The sequence below is a fragment of the Adiantum capillus-veneris genome, chromosome 13, assembly GCF_014529385.1.
Source record: "Adiantum capillus-veneris isolate H3 chromosome 13, ASM1452938v2, whole genome shotgun sequence".
NCBI classification, from domain to species: domain Eukaryota; kingdom Viridiplantae; phylum Streptophyta; class Polypodiopsida; order Polypodiales; family Pteridaceae; genus Adiantum; species Adiantum capillus-veneris.
The window spans coordinates 80,144,518-80,161,892 of record NC_140943.1 but is presented as its reverse complement, the minus strand read 5'-3'; positions in this window follow the sequence as shown (position 1 = coordinate 80,161,892).

Genomic DNA, 17,375 nt, shown 5'->3' with positions numbered 1-17,375 from the left:
ACTTTAGGCGCAACTGCTGATGGGTCACTGCCACAACCAGCCATGGAAGTCCTACTTGCTTCATGTAATTCATTCTCCATCTCTTCTCTGGAGCTTCAAACCTCAGCTACCTACCATTACTGTGACATCTCGATCGCAAATAGATGGTTGATTTTCCCCAGTACCTTGCTTTGGCTCTTTTCTATCTCTTCTAGCTATCCGCAGCCCTCAAGCAAGCAAGTGCTCCTAATTGGCACTCAAGACAAAATAAGTTTGAAAGTTGATCCCTTCATTGCAGGTCATTACAACTTATCACTTCATTGCAGCACAATGACGATATCTATCTTATCATCTCTTTTAGCTATTATTGTGCAACCATCTTCCTCATTTTTTCAGTCCTTACCTAGCGGGTACACTAGCTATAACAAGCTTTAGAATTGGCGATCTCTTTGATTGTGTGTTCTTGGAAGGAAATGAAGAAAATCATTCCGTTGCACACAATGATGCCAAGGAGTGGAAGGTCTTCATGTTGACAAAGTGCAGCATAAGGAGGATGGGCCAGCAAAAGCTGTCATTGGAGTCTGACCAAGCTCAGAATGAAGATCTCTAGAAGTCAGCTTATCTAGATGTCAATTTTCAATACCAACGTCACGGACCAACTAAGTGCTATGCTTTTTTGGCGCTCAAGTGTACTTGTCATGGTCAGAGCCTTACGCATACTTTTTCAAATGGAGTCCCATTGAGAACAAAACCCAGTTCACTCTCCCACGTTTTCATGATGAATTTTCAAGATTGTTTTTGGCAGATACCTTTACCACATCCGAAATCAATTACATGATGTCGCATCACACCCATGCTATGATACAATAAAAAAAGGATTTGCAGAGGTGCCTTTTTTTTGTCAATAATGCTAGGTCTTTAGGTTTTGTTTCCAATAGAAAATTTTCAATAAACACCATCACATCCAAATCCTTCCTGGAGAGATGTATGTCACAAAAAAACACCGCATTCTTGTTGTTATGAGAAAACCCTTTAGTCGTTCCTCGTCTTGTCCATTTCATTGGGATAGCGACCTAATGTTTTCAAAAGGGAGATGTACGAGTTCCATGCCTTGATGATGATCGGCATGATGACGAGTCTAGTCCCCCAAGCTCAGTTTCTTAGCCCCTAAGCCGTTGTATGATCACTCACCCAAATGAGGCGTTGGAGTTGATCCCTTCTTGTCGAGTCCATTCATTCCTAACCCAAAATTCTAAAATGATGTCCATCTTTTTCTCCCTAAGGGGGGAGGTGTGGTGTGTGGCCGGATGGATTTGGTGTGAACCCATGTCTTATGTGCCAAGATAGTGTGCAGTCACTTGTACTCCCTCATATTCTCAATATAAGGAGGTGTTCGTGCTTGCATGAGATACACTCAATTTGGTCTCAATCTTGCTTTACATTTGGGTACATCACAATATTAAGCTAAAAATGATTAATTTTAGGTTGATTTATAAGGAAAAATAGATTTTAATCCTAAATAATTAAAGTATAATTTTTAAAGCTTGGTTATGCTGTCAAGAAGCCAGGGAAATTAGATCTTAATTTTTTGAGTAATCTACCTAATTAATTAGGCATAAATTACCTATTTTTTAAACATAAAATGATGAGAAAATTTATTAGCACACTTAGATAATTACACAGTCATTATTAGAACTAGGAATCACTATTAGAAAGCTAGAATAATTAGGCCATGCACAAATAATTAGCTTAGATAATTAATTAAGCTAAACTTGTTTATTTTTAGGCGTAAATTGAAGGGGGAGATTAACTAAATCACTTAGATAACTATACAATAATTACCAAAGCTAGAAATAACTATTAAAAGGCTAGGATAATTAGGCCATGCATAGAAAATTAGTTTAGCTAATTAACTAGGCTAGAATTGTCTAATTTTAAGAATAAATTTAAGGGGAAATCAGCTAAATCACTTAGATAATTATACAATAACTATTAGAGCTAGAAATCACTGCTATTAAAAATCTGGGATAATTAGGCCTTGCACAAAAATTTAGTTTAGCTAATTAGTTAAGCTAAAATTATTTGTTTTTAAGCATAAATTGAAGAAGGAAATTAGCTAAGTCACTTAGATAATTATACAGTAACTATCAAAGCTAGAAATCAGTGTTAGAAAGCTTGGATAATTAGACCATGCACAAAAAAAATAGTTTAGCTAATAAATTAGGCTAACTTTTTTTGGTTTTAAGTATAAATTGATAAGGAAAACTAGCTGATTAGCTTATAAAATTACATAATAATCACCAGAGATCGAAAATAGCAATACAAAATCAGGATAATTATCTTATAGATAGATAGTTGGTTTAGCTAAATACTTTAGCTAATATTGTCTTATTTTCATAATAAACTGAGAAGAAAAATTAGCTAGCTAGTTTATATAACTACATAGTAACTAAGAAAAATAAAAAATATCATTAGAAAGTTGAGATAATTATCTTATACATAGATAATTAGTTTAGCTAATTACTTTAGCTAATCTTATCTAATTTTGACTATAAATTGAGAAGAGAAATTAGTTAATTAGTTTAAATAAATACATACTAATTATCAAAGATGGAAAATAGCATTAGGATGTTGGGATAATTATTTTATACCCAAAAAGTCACTTTAGTTAATTACTTTAGCTGATATTGTCTGATTTTGACTATAAATTGAGAAGGAAAATTAGTTAATTAGTTTATATAACTCCACAATAATTACCAAAGATGGAAAATAGCATTAGAAAGTTGGGATAATTATCTTATGCATAGATAATTAGTTTAGCTAATTACCTTAGATAATATTATCTGATTTTGGCTATAAATTAAATAGAAATATTAATAAATCAATTTAGAAGTTAGAAAGATAACTACTAGGGTTATAATGAATTAAACTACACCCAGGATAAATATCCCACAAGAAGATAAATAATTCATAAATTACTAAAGCTAAATAAGAAAATTAGTGAAATAGGTTCGATAATTATAAGATAGTTATGGGAGCTCAATAACACTACCAAGAAGTAAAGCTAAAAATATCTCACCCAGATATTCATCGAAGACATTTACTAAGTCAAAAAATACATATTTTTGGGTAAAACAAATAAGAGAGATTATTCAATTAACTATCTAATCAATTAAGTATTCTTTCATAAGGCTATCACGATGGCTTTGAAGAGGACCCAGGGAAATTCTTAGTCCGATGAGGATGATACAACTCACAAGAGGGCTAGGGTGTCCCATGACATGAGGTTGGGCCTAGTAGTAGGCCTACGGAGGAGAGTCTTCAGGCGCCAGTGCAGCAGCAGATGGCCGACCAGTCCCAGGTGTGTTTCCCATTATTCAATTTAAGTCTTTAAATAGTTGAAGTTCTTTTATAAGTTAGCATTGCATACGTAAGGAGTGAGTAGGAATCTGAAAAGTAATAATTGGTCGAAAGCGAAAGGTAACTCTAAAGAAACCAACGTGCATTGTTTGTAGTTAGGAAAGAATTATTTTCATTAAAGCTAGTTGAATTAGGAAGGAATGATTGGTCATCCTTAAGACAACTTGTCTCAAGACACCTCCAACTCCTTTATATATTTTGATGAATAATGATGGATTTTCAGCCACGGATAAGTCGGTTACCCCCATGAACGATGAGTTTTTACTCAGTGTCATGTCTTGATGTTTCTACATAAGTTAAGATACAATTTTTATCTTAGGGGAGCCGCCCGACTGTATGGGAAACTAGCTTGGTGTATGGGCACCCCGAACCTTGGGTGGGGGTTTATCCACCCCAGATTGTGAACAAGGAATGGGTGCCGGTTTTCACCCTTAGGTGGTCTTGAGACAAGAAGATTATTGGGCATGGTTATTATGGACAATGTTTTGATTCACAGTACCCTGTATTAAGTTTAAAGATGTATGTTTTCTAAAAGAATGCTTTTCAATGTTGTTTTAATACTTGATTGAAGGAATCACTGTGACGGAAAGTTAAACGAAAACATTATTTTAAATGTTAAAACAATGTGATAGTAATTAGAAAACAAGAAGAGTCATGTGTGAGTGTGGGGTGGTAAGTGGGGATTGACTAAGGTTGTCAATCATGGATGGGTGGACCTGATTAATCAGGTAACTATCCATTCCCGCGCACTAAAAACGTTTAGAAAACTTCTTCACTTCGAAGAGGAGTCCACCAGCGGCTGTGCCCTCACATATGTTAGGGAGGGAAAAGCGTTGGGTGAAGATATTCTAGCTCAACTTGTGGAAGTTATAGGGCTAAAATAGTTTTGGACTTTTAAAATGTTGTCTCGTTTCCAGTGCGAGACAGGACTAGGTCTTCTTCTAGGGCTATAGACCCAAGCCATTATTAATGGCAAAGGTCTATTCCTTGGATTTTCTTGTTTAGAGACTCTGATTTTTATTAGGCCTGAAGACCTGCCAATGATCCCCCATCCCAATCTTGGTATTGGCGGGTTGGGGATCTCACACTTACCCCCATTTGTTCAAATAGTCATCTATTGTGTCCAAAACTTCGTTTGAAGCATCTACCTTCTTCCATCCTAAAAGAACCAACCATGGATCAAACCTAAGCTAGATACTACAGATCAAACCCAACCAACAATGGATCAAACCTTCGACTTCCTTGCATGCATGCTCCAATTTTGTAAGAATTCTCATATTAGTGGACAACCCAAATCACCTCATGAGTGTGAAGCCACCTCATGAGTACTTTCAAAGACATGACCCAAACCTGTCAAATAATTCTTGCATAGTCCCAAAAAGGTGCATTACTAGGAGTAGACAAAGAAAGGTTGTACCCATTAAGAGACCAAAAATTGCCACGATACAGATGCAAGAAAACATACGCATCCCCGACATCTATAAGAACACAAGATCCATACTTCTGAAAGTGCATTAACAAATTCTCCAATTCGGCTTAACAAACATTCACAATGTTCCTGTGTGTTGGACCAAGGAAACTTTAGGCCTCTGCAAACCCACAACCTTGTGGCTATATGTGCCACAAGAAACAAAGCATGCAAGCAACCTTTGAAAGCATCTCAACACAAAAAACACACGTAAAATCCAAACTTGCCATTGATAGAGGTGCAACCAAAGATATTCACATTACAAAACTCAATTATTAAGAGACAGACCGAACGGACGCCCAAGTGGTCGAACACGTAGCCGGACACATTTGTACTCTATTATTTTTCCAAACTAGTGTAGTAAATCTTGATTCCAGAGTAGTGGATCAATTCCCTGAGTTGTAATGTTGTCACGATATTTGTAAAGGTCCATGTGAACTAGCCACTGGCCATTTAGAAAGCCCTAGGTATAAAGGTCAATAACTTTAATGTGAAAAGGGGCTTATCTTTAAAGAAGAGAAGAGATATGTTGTACGTACGCTCAAGTTACAAAGCAGCTCCAACCTGTAATCATCGCAACTAATGATTAGGTAATCTATTTTCAATTTTGAAATGTGCATTGTGTTCCTCTTTCTTTGCTCTTTCTATGTTAGTGCCAGATTTCTATGTTACAAACATTGGTGCCACTGCCGGAGATATGATCCTTAGATGGTGAGTGACCTAGTGCGTATTTAGAGTGTTCTTTTTTGAAGATTTGTCTTCCATTCCATTTACACCTTAGCATTGAAGCAGCTAGACATGGGGTTTAGTGCTTGATAGAGTGTAGAAGTCAAGGACTTGCTAGATCTATTCTTGAAAAGTAAAGAGGGTTGTGAGTGAGATAGCCACAAGCATTTCATTCTTTGATTTTCTCTGTGCGTTTAGAGTGTTGTACCATTTTCTGTTATGACTTTATTTTGTACCATTCAGTTTGTTTTGTTTCATGTTTCATTTCAGTACTTAGGAGTAGGTTAAATAACAACTATCACATCAAAAAGGGGCTAAAAGATTGAGGGAAAAAAAGGTGAAAAACATATTTTGGCCGAATTGACCATAACTCTGAAATTCTAAAAATTTGATGGTAGAGACCTCAAAAGTGATCCAAACTCAAAAAATTTTGGATTAAGGACATCAATAGATTCTCTAGAAGCAATCTGGAAAGTTCGACCAGTTTTTGTGTAGGAACATGATTCCAATCCATGTACCCCAAAGACCAATTTTGTAGAAAAGTGACTAGTGAAATTGCGCATCAGTGGTACATTGCTCTGATCAAGTTTTCTTGAAAGAAAAACTCAAAAATCACATTAGAATTGGCTGTCAAGGCAAAAGTAGCAAAACGGGCATTGCAGACATAAAATTTGGGTTTTTTCAACTTTTTGGGATCCAGATTCAGAAAGGGGTAATATTTGGCTTCTACAGGGAATAGAGAACTAGCATAACAAAATTCATGAAAAAATACTTTCAAACATGGATGGAGATCCATGTACCTTTTGACACTTGGGGCTGATATCCTAGCTTGATAAATAGTGGAGGGTGAAAGCATGTTAACCTGTCGCGCTTTTTGTGTTAGTTAGCAGTTTCAAGTTAGCACATCTTCGAAAAGTTGGGTGGCCGGTAAATTTTTTACAAATAATAGCAAAATTTATCGGAGGTTGTACATTTGGATTCCTTGTTTCAAGTGCTTTCTATTGATATATCATATGTCATAGATCTTGGAGATGTAGCTCAAGTTATTGTACTAGTTAGCATATGTCAAAATTGTGCTAGTTAGCATTGTCCGGGACATGAAAAAGCATGACAGGTTAACACGCTTTCACCCTGGAACAACTTTCCCAAAAGGCACCATGAAAAAATTGAAAAAATTTGGTCAAAATAGCCAAATACAGAAACTAGTCAAAAACCATAGGGCAGACAGAAAAACTCACTTTTGACTAGGAAAAAGTTGTTCAATTCAAAAAGAAGTGGTGGGTAGACTACTGACACTACAGGTAATCATCAGGCCAAACTTGGTGTTCAGATGTGTTGGAACATGGATCCGATCCATGTAGCTCATGAAAAAATTTTGAAAAACTTTTGGATGGGATTTCGAGACAGAGACAAACAACTTTCCCAAAAGAACCATATGCAAAAAAGTTGTAAAAAGTGGTCAAAAGAGCCAAAAACAGAACATTGTCAAAACTGCCACAATAGACTGTAGAAGTCAGTGGTCGGGCAAAATTGTTTCAAATTCAAAAAAGTTTGTGGAGCAAGCTACAAACACCACAAACTATCAGCATGCCAAAATTCAGATCCAAAAGTGGTGGAACATGGATCACGATCCATGTACCTCTGAGAAATTTTTGGACAAAACTTTTCCGGCTTGTAACACAGACCATTGTGAGCAAAATTCCCCAAAGAAATTTTGTCAAAAAAGGTTCAAAGTATGTGAAAAGAGCCAAAAGAAATTCAAGGTAAAAACCCTAAAACAAACCTCGGGATTGACTTTTGTCTGACCTAAACAAGTCCAAATCATACAAAAACCATATAGCAGGGATCAGTAGACCAAGGGCAAGCTGTGAGTCAAGCTTCATTACCATTTGACACATAGGTACATGGATCACGATCCATGTTCCTCTGTCAACAAACTGATACCAAACTTGCACCATAGCTAGAGCACATCACAGGGAGTCTACTGGTCTTTTAGAAACTTAATTTGGATACCAAAAACTAGACCAAAAGCCCAGAACTTCCAAGTACTCTGACAAAGTGTCAGAATTGACCTAACTTTCAATCCTGAGGTCCATTTTCAAAAAAAATGATACCATAGGACCTACTAATCATGTTGAATCTGATGGTACTAAGAGAAGTCAATTTGGGTTCCAAACATGGATCACGATCCATGTACCCATAGTGATAGCTTGACCTAGAACTTTCCAGATCAGTAGTGCATACACAAGGAAACATATCCCCAAGCCCAGTTGTGAAAAAATTTGAGCAAATGTGGGTCAAAAGGAAGAAAACCAGGTGACAGACCCTAAACCGTTGTGCAGACCTAGTGTTGGCTATTTGACCTATCAAATCAAGTCCAAATCCAAAAAGATTTGAAATTTAGCTTGTGGACATAGTCAGGAACAAACTCCTAAGAGATCAAGTCCAGATGTGGTTGAACAAGGATCGTGATGCATGTACCTCAACCTCAGAATTTGATGAAAATTGGCACAGAGCCTGCACATGACCTTGTCTACACACATTCAAAATTTGGAAAAATTTAGAAAAAGATTTGATAGAGGAACATGGATCACGATCCATGTACCTCAACATAGTGGGGGTATCTGAATTGATGATCTTGTAAACATACTTGAGGACATCCCAAATCTCAAGTTTGTGCTAAAATACCACAAGCCAAAGTTCCTGTGTCCTGGTCCTGAAACTATTTTGAGTGTTGTTTCAAGTGGAGTTTACTAAAAGTGCTCTAACTTTTGATAGACAACTCCAAATTGAGTCGGGTATAGCTGGGAAGATAGCTTGCGGGCAATAGGACACACCTAGATGAGTTTTGGTTTTAGACCTGATTTTTTCTAGGTTTACTAAATCCAAACTTTTAGGGTACCCCGAGAATAATTTCCAAAGACCAAAAAGTAACAAATTCTTGACTTCTGAGAGACCTGATCAAGGGCAAAAAGGGATAAGTTGCACTAAGACAAAGTGGACTTGTCAAGGACTACCTTGAGAGTTTTGAGTGAGCCTTAACCATGACAAATCATACGCCACTAGGGTTTTCTACTCCACTCAAAGACATGAAAAATGTTGCAATGCCAACAATAGGGGGATTGGGAGAATACATAGAGGAGAGGGATCCTCGGTCAACAAACCAAATGTGAGATTCGTCAAAACCAACAAATCCATGAGATTTCTAATGGATTATGCTCATGATGTCTTATACATATTCACAAACGAGGACCAATATACCTTTTACAAGTGTGTAGAACCCAATGTTGAAGAGATTCCATTCCATAAGAATCTCTATGCATTCACGTATACAGAGGCCCATGAAGTTCAAGTTTTGATGGTAGATAAGTATGGACGTGAGTACAGACTTGTTAATCCAATTGACTTAGACCGATACACATACAAGGGTAATCCAATCTCTACTCTATTCCAGACAAAAACGATGCCAGAGCACACATCAGAGAGGATTCCATAGGGATTTTCTCCAAGACAAGAGGAGAGCATGAGAAATGTTTTTCCAAGAGACCATGAATTGGTTAGATTGGTGACTGGACCACAACAAGTGGCACAATGTGTCAAGACAAAGTACAATGGGTCAAGGGATCCATATGCTCATGTCTCACTCTTCAAACAAGTTTTGAGAGATGAAAAGATTTCAAATTTCCATACTCAATATGAGGGACTTGGATTGACATTAGAAGGGACGGCTTTGAGGTGGTTCCAACCTCCTAAAAGAGATTATATTTCAAACATAGCACAACTCTTACAAGAGTTTGTAGAGGAGTTCTCAAAAATGGGAATCAAACACAACATTGTGTCACAGATCTATGCATTCAATCAAAAAAAGGACCAAATGTGAAGGAAGCTTTCCTTCGCTTCAAAAAATACATCGAGAGGGGGATAATAATTCTGAAAGCTTTTAATTTAGAGCTTTTGGCACAAATTTAGAACTTTTTTAATTGTGTGCTCAAATAGACTCATTGTACATGACACTGCTCCCAAACATACAACCCTTTAACATAATTTTATCCCAGGACATTCATTAGTAAAATTTTAATATATCACGTGTGTTTACCAAAATTGATTTTAATTACCCCTTATACCCCTCTTGTATACATGAATTTTGAAACTTACAAGAAATGAGAATCCCTTCTGTAGAACGCACGTGCTATGTTACATATACTTTAGTGAACTCCGTGGGAATTTTATATCAAGAGTTTATATTAAAATATCTATGTTGTATGAAAAGTTACATACAATAATAACAGTTTTTGGATTCTTTAAGCTAATACATGATGCATATCAAAAATATATTATGTATACCCATTCTATCCCCAAAAAAAAGGCTTTCACATACTTGTTCTATAGACATGTGTCTTTTCTCTTGTTTATTAATGGCTAACTAAAAACTTTAAGGTTATTAAGGACACAATGTAGCCTTTGTCATCACAAATAAGGGCAAGAGGTAATTGCTCCACTAATCTAGATCCAGTCACTTGGTAGTCTCAAAGGGTATTCAAAATTGAATTAGCGGTAGATGTAAAGCAGTATATAATGCAAAATGTTTCTCAAACATCATAGTTTGTCACTACCTTGTAAAGTGAATCATTGGTAGATATAATGCACTGCATATAATGAGGCCCCCCCCCCCCCCCCCCCCCTCCCCCTAATAGTACCAAGGACAACATTTATTTCAACATCTCATCGTGAATATCTTACACAATGCAATGCCTTCAAATGCAAGCATGGATGGTTTTATTGGGGTAGAAGCCCTTGTCCCCATTTGAAGAAAAAAACCAAAACTTTCAAGTGCTCTAGACCCTACCATGTTGCGAATTCCTTGCCACGCTCATATGTGTTTAATGGTCACACAATTTCTCACTATGCATTATGTACATTGCAAATGGCATACAAGTTGAGCTTAACCTTGCCATCTTTCTATATAAATATAAAGGAGAGATGGCACTGTATGAGGATTGAGAAAAATACCCTATCCATGCTATGAAAGATCATGCAAGGCGGCAATTGTGAAGATTCCTATTAATGAGATTTTTTCCAAATTGTGTGGGTACATACTATTGGGAAAAATATAGGAAGGTTATTGCATTTTTTTGCATCGTTATTCACACCCACACACCTTTGTAATGCAATTGAAACAATCCAATGAGATCTTTGAGATCTATTCCATGAGTCTTGAATTGGATATTTATTATCCAAGGGGGAGCATCTCTCTCTCTCTCTCTCTCTCTCTCTCTCTCTCTCTCTCTCTCTCTCTAGCCACCAAAGAAGTATTGCTAAAATTTAACCACTAGTTGTGCAAGGTGGGAAATCCATGCTTCAAGAGATTAGGTATCAATAATGAAAGATTGAAGGAAAATACCCTTATAAAAACCAAATCTTAATGAAGTAGCAAGAGGTTGCCACTACCAAATGCATGGAGAGTACGGCCCTATCACTTGAGAGCATACACAACATCCATGGTAGTGATAGTTTTTGGGCAGGCATGTTTGTGTAGGTCACAGCATTTAGGATAACATTCTCCAAGAAGATCTTGAGTACCTCTAGTTTCCTTGTAGCTTAGGCCACTGATGTGTTTCACACCCCCCCTACGAGCAAGCCTTTGAATGGCAGGCTTGGCAATGTCCTGAATGTTCACACAAACCCTCCTGTGGAGCTTGACCCCTCCCTTTCCACGACCCTTCCATCCTTTCCTCTTTTTGGCATGCTTGCATTTCTCTCCCCTTACCCATAATATAGGCTTCAAGATCTCTCTCTCTCTCTCTCTCTCTCTCTCTCTCTCTCTCTCTCTCTCTCTCTCTCTCTCTCTCTCTCTCTCTCTCTCTCTCTCTCTCTCTCTCTCTCTCTCTCTCTCTCGTGCACCCAAATACAGAGGAAACCTTCCCACCAAGAGTTGGACAACAATCTATTCACATGTAGAAAAAATATTCTTCTCTCAAAATCAAGAAGCTCAGCTACATCTATACACATCCTGGGCTTGCTATCTATCGGAGCCTAACCAGTGCTATTCATTGTCATTGGTCTTCAAAACTTCAAGTTGCAAGACTCGAGAGGAGCTTGCTATGATTATCCTCAATATGAGATCTTTTATAAGCACGTTCGCCACAATATACTTGTTGTGACCAATCTCATTCCTAGCAACTATGGGGATTACTTTTGTCCGTGTGCTCTAGTGAAATGAATGACTTTGCTAGCTCTCCAAGGCCACAAAAATAAGCTCACTAGCATTACATCAAAAGCCTGCACTCTCCAGCAGCATTTTGGGCTCTTGCAATTAGTCAAGTTGTTGACGACGTGAACTTGATCAAAATTGAACAAGAACGTAGTGTGAATGCCGTGAGGATCGTTGCAGATGTTGTTGTCATCGTCGTTGCTACGTCGACGGCAGCATGTAGAAGTTTCAAGGAATGACGCTGCATCTTCTCTGCAGGGTCATGTCTGAACTGTTTGGACCAATCTATTTAGCAGCCATGTCAAGTTTCAAGGAATGTGATTATGTGTGATGAATCCTTGCAAAGAGGGTTGATAATTATGGTTTAGTGAATTGAGGGGATTGAATCATTGATTACAAGTTGAGGGAAATTGATACGCCTAGAATGCCAAAGGGCATCGAATTAGATGAATATCTAAAGGATGTAAGTGACTGTCAAAATGCGTAATAACTGAGAGCGCATTTAATGACACCATGAAAATGAAAAGCGGCCTATGGAGAGCCTCCAACACGAGTAAAAATTAGCTTGCGGAGTATTTAGTAGTAATGAGCAAATGAGTTAGTAGCTTGTGATGGTGATGAGACGGCAGTCGATAATGCATGTGCGCACCTGTAGTCTGTTGCTAAGGCATCGCAAAGGGCACATAGGTGCAATTCTCTCTCTCTCTCTCTCTCTCTCTCTCTCTCTCTCTCTCTCTCTCTCTCTCTCTCTCTCTCTCTCTCTCTCTCTCTCTCTCTCTCTCTCTCCTCTCTCTCTCTCTCTCTCTCTCTCTCTCTCTCTCCTCTTTCATGAGCATGCAATCTGTCCGCGCGCGCGCGGACGGATAGGGAGCTCAAGATATGAAAATTAAATTTTGGGAAAATTACCAAAATACCCCTCTAATTTGTGGAAATTCCCAAAATACCCTTCAAATTTCAAAAATTCCCAAGATACCCCTCATATTTTGTCAAAAAATCCCAAAATGCCCTTCAAATTTTCCAAAATTCCAAAATACCCCTCGTTGTGAGAGTAAATTTATCCAAAAGTTAAAAAAATTATAGCTTTTCATAAGAAGATGGATTGTCTATGAATACAAGATATTAAAACTAGAATTTGAGCTGGTTATGTCAGCTTTGGAGATGAATTGCTTCATTATATTTAGACATAATTGTATTTTTTTGGGAGGTAATTTGTGACAAATTACATGCTAAGCACTAGAACACGGATATACATTGTCAAAAAAGAATAAAGATTAGGAAATCATGAACAATCCAGTAAAAATAGATACTTGAAATTTGAAGGGTATTTTAGGAATTTCCACAAATTAGAGGGGTGTTTGGTAATTTTCCCTTAATTTTTAGTATTTCTTGTGTCACAAGGTGGCGTAGGATGGGGAAAAGGTCTCTCAGCTTAACCTTGAGCTGTTTGAAAATTCAAGAAATTAGTTACCTCAGAGGGGAGCAAAAATTTAAATTGTGACTTAGATTTTGCAAGAAAATAGAACGAATATGTTAAAAATATAGCTTAATTCATAGAGATTGGGGTGCTTTTATTTGATGAAAAATACCCACATTGGTGAATGCGCATGTAGTCCATCTGCGCACGTATTTTTCATCACAGCGTGGACGAGGACTGCGTGCTTGTCCATCAGCGTGGATATTTTTCATCAAATAAAAGCACTCCAATTTTTGCAAATTAAACTATATTTTTAACATATCTGTTCTATTTTCTTGCAAATTACAGGCACATAGAATATCTGCCCTTGGGACTACATGCGCCTTGCCCTAGTTTATTCCTTTAATGATTGTAAAATTCTTTTATGTTCCTTACGCACTTGCAGCTCGTGGCAAGCAATTCTAGACGGCACAAAATATTGGATGCATGAGAGACAACTTGATCATCAACACGATCACCCATTGCTAATTTTGTGAATTGGGAATACCAAGCATCTTGTCAACAATAACACATCTGGACAAAATACATATGAAGGTCCATCAGCCACACTTTTTCACACACAGGGCCAAACACAAATTAAACACAAACAACACACATCACTTTTTCTTGGGTCTTATCAGAGAGAGAGAGAGAGAGAGAGAGAGAGAGAGAGAGAGAGGAGAGAGAGAGAGAGAGAGAGGGCAACCAAGTGAACCAAACAAGATTACTCGCACATGATAAGCATGATTGAGAGAAAATTGTGATGTAGGATGATAAGAAAATTGGCTTTTATCTCAATAGAAAAGTAGGTTTCTAGCACTTTTCCCTACTATGAGGATAAGATTGGTTCACATTAATCTCTCACAAGCTAACAACGATTTTTTGTTTACTCAATATGCTCTTGCAATATAGCTTTTATATAAATGAAAGGCTATTGATCAATAGTGTCTTTGAAGTTTTGTGGAATGTATAAGGTGGACTGAATCATTCCCCCTATCAAATTGTGGAGGGTGAACTGGTCAAAGAGAAGTGGCTAAAAGGTATAAACAACATTTGGGAAGTAAAATGGCCAAGCTCAATGACGATAATCACTTGGTATTTGTTGTGGGGGTTTATCCCTATTAGGAGTAAGATTCTTGACAAAGGTATTGACACAAAAACTTACTCTGGGTGCAAAGTAGCTTTGGAGGATCCCTTCCATCTTCTCAGAGACTACCCTTCATTGCAGGGTCGTGTCGCCAAAATCTACAAATGGGTACACTCAAATAGTCAGATATTTCTATCTCAAGTAGATTTAGAAATCCCAAAACATTTGTGTCCTTGAAGAAACTTTGTAGTAGCTTGGCTCAATGATATCGTGCATGATAGCAATGATCTTATATATTTGATATGGTCAAGAGTAGGGACAACTTTGCAAGTCGAAGAATGTAAACATGCATTGAGTTACATTGGCTATTCAAGTGGTGTCCCCTTGTGGAGAAGCAGACTGTTTACCTTGGGTTGAAGCTATTAGATAAGAACTAAAATAGGGTCTTTTGCTAATGTATTGTACATTGCCTTTTTGGAAATTTTGTCCCTTTAAGGCACATCTAGTGCTTGAGGCTCATTGTAGATAAATTGAGTATTTAATATAGTATCTCTACTTACAATTGCTAGTATGGAATTTTTTAAAAATTTGTTGGCCACAACAATGCAAAAGACATTTCATCCAATGCCAATGGTTTTGGTTACCTAATGCAACTCTCAAAATATAACAAATATAAAAATAAATACATACACGGTGGAATGGAATTCAAAGGACGAGAGCAATAGGCTATGATTTAACATCATTTTTTACATGTTAAAAGATATGTATATGTGTTAGACATGGACTTAGGACTTTAGCTCAAAAAGTTTAAGTTTTGACTTTGTATCCTTTATATGTATTTGTCCTACCTTCTAAATTCTCATATAATTTTATACTATGTATGTGTGGTGATTTGCCCCTCCTAGCCCTCAAACAAGAAATCATAACACACCAACAAACAAGAAATGTCAAATAAATACTAGAAAGTATTTGAATTGATTTAATTCTTCATTTTCACCTTGAGAAAATAGGAATTCACATATTCATTATCATTGAGTATCCCTTAGAGATGGGCCACCATAAGTCACTAGCTAGATGAGGCTTTTTCTCGTTCCCTTGCCTTTCAAAGTGGAGACATGTGTAGAAGACTCAAGTTCACATGAACCCCATAGTGATTTTAGATGGTAAATCTTGAAAATTACATTCCAATATTATAGCATATCTATCTACTCAATTGTCTTTCTCTGCATTTATCTAGACAATTCTTACCCCTTGTCTCTATTTCTTGTTTTTCTTATCAACATAAAGAATTTATTTCCTTTAGAAACTAGAGGTTGGTGTCTTTAGAGGTAAAAATTTTGCTTTTTTAAACCCCCTATGCTACATATTATGGCTGAAAAATGAAATAAATTAATAACGATGAATCTAAACTTCGTGAATATGTTTCCTCTAAACACAAGGAGTGTTTGAAGAGATGATGGTGTTAGTAAATAGAAACTCTTCATGAAGCTCAACATATCCATGGACTCAACATGTTCCTCACAATTTACTGCTTGTTTGTAATCAAGGTTGCTATCAAATCATGGCTTCTTTAGACATATCCACTCAATGCCTTGCTATCAACTTCAATGTGTATGTCCCACTAGATAAACACTTTAGCTCATATATTTTATGTAGATTTTAAACACAATGCACTTATTATTGTTTCTCTCTTGACTTGAAAATCTATCATATGAAACACGGGGATTATACAATTTGTTTTTTAAAGGTCATGAGATCTCTTCAATTTGGAAAAGGAAAAAGATACTTTAGGCTTAAAGATTGATAGGTGGAATGGGAACTTGGAAGGCAATGTAGATTGGACGGTTGAATGTGGATTGGGAAAGTGAGGGTTGATATTATATGAAACGAAAAATCTCATGAAAGAAAGTCAAAGGACTTTGTACAACTACAAGATTTTGCAAAATTCTACCCACAACTTGAAAATACCAAAATATATTTTAAAATCCAATGCATTGTGTTAAGCACACGAGCCTAAAAGACCTAATTTTTTGAAAAAGCTCTAAATAAGAAGCTCTCAAAAAATAAGCACTCCATAGAGAGATGTCCTTTGAGAGAGTTACCCAAGATGAGAGATTATCAATTCTCTTCATAGAGGTCTTGAGGAGTGAAACTCTCAAAAAGGATTTGCATTTAAAAGGATGCACGGCATTCGACCAAGTCACTAGAGAAGCTCTATATCTAGTTGACAATTGCAAGGCTCTCATGTAAGATACAAACAACACGACTAGTAGTGCCTCTTCTCCAAAGAGTGAATCCACAACAAAGTAAGATGTTCAAACTTCTACGATGCAAAGCTTTGACCAAGTGGTCGAAGAGGTGATCAAAATAATAAACAAAGACTACAAACAGAACCTGAATATAGGAAAAACTCAATTGAGGAGATGTAATACTTGTGGAGGGGATCTCTCCACTCCATGGTGTAACATTCAACCAAAAATGCAACGAATGCTAGGAAAAAAACCAACTCTTCTAATGATGTTAGAGTGGTAGTCAACTACACTCAGCCAACACACGTGCCACAACCTACAAGATTTCAATACTCCATGGATGCGAATACGCTCATGTTCATAGCCAATCAGGAGTATGGTTCAAAGAACATTCTTACAAGGCAAGAACAACCATTGGCTAGATCACCAACTATGCAACAAAAAGGTCTATGCTATGAATGTGGAGGTGACCATTGGGCAAGAAGTTGTCCGAAAAAGGATACACAAATAGAATTATTTGTATTCTGTGAACGTTGTGGAAGAGACCATCCACACCAACACTGTGCTAAAAATCCAGACTACAAAGGGAAAGCAACAATGAATGTTGTACGTGTGATGCCTTCTGCAAGTGGATCCAAGGTAGAACCCACCATTCCTTTAAACGTGATGACTCAGGCTCAAGTTCAAGAAACTGCTAAAAATGCAATCATTGAGGAGGAAACCACATTGCATGTTCAAGGTAGCAAGATCCCTACCAAGAACAAGTCTTTTGGATGCATTGC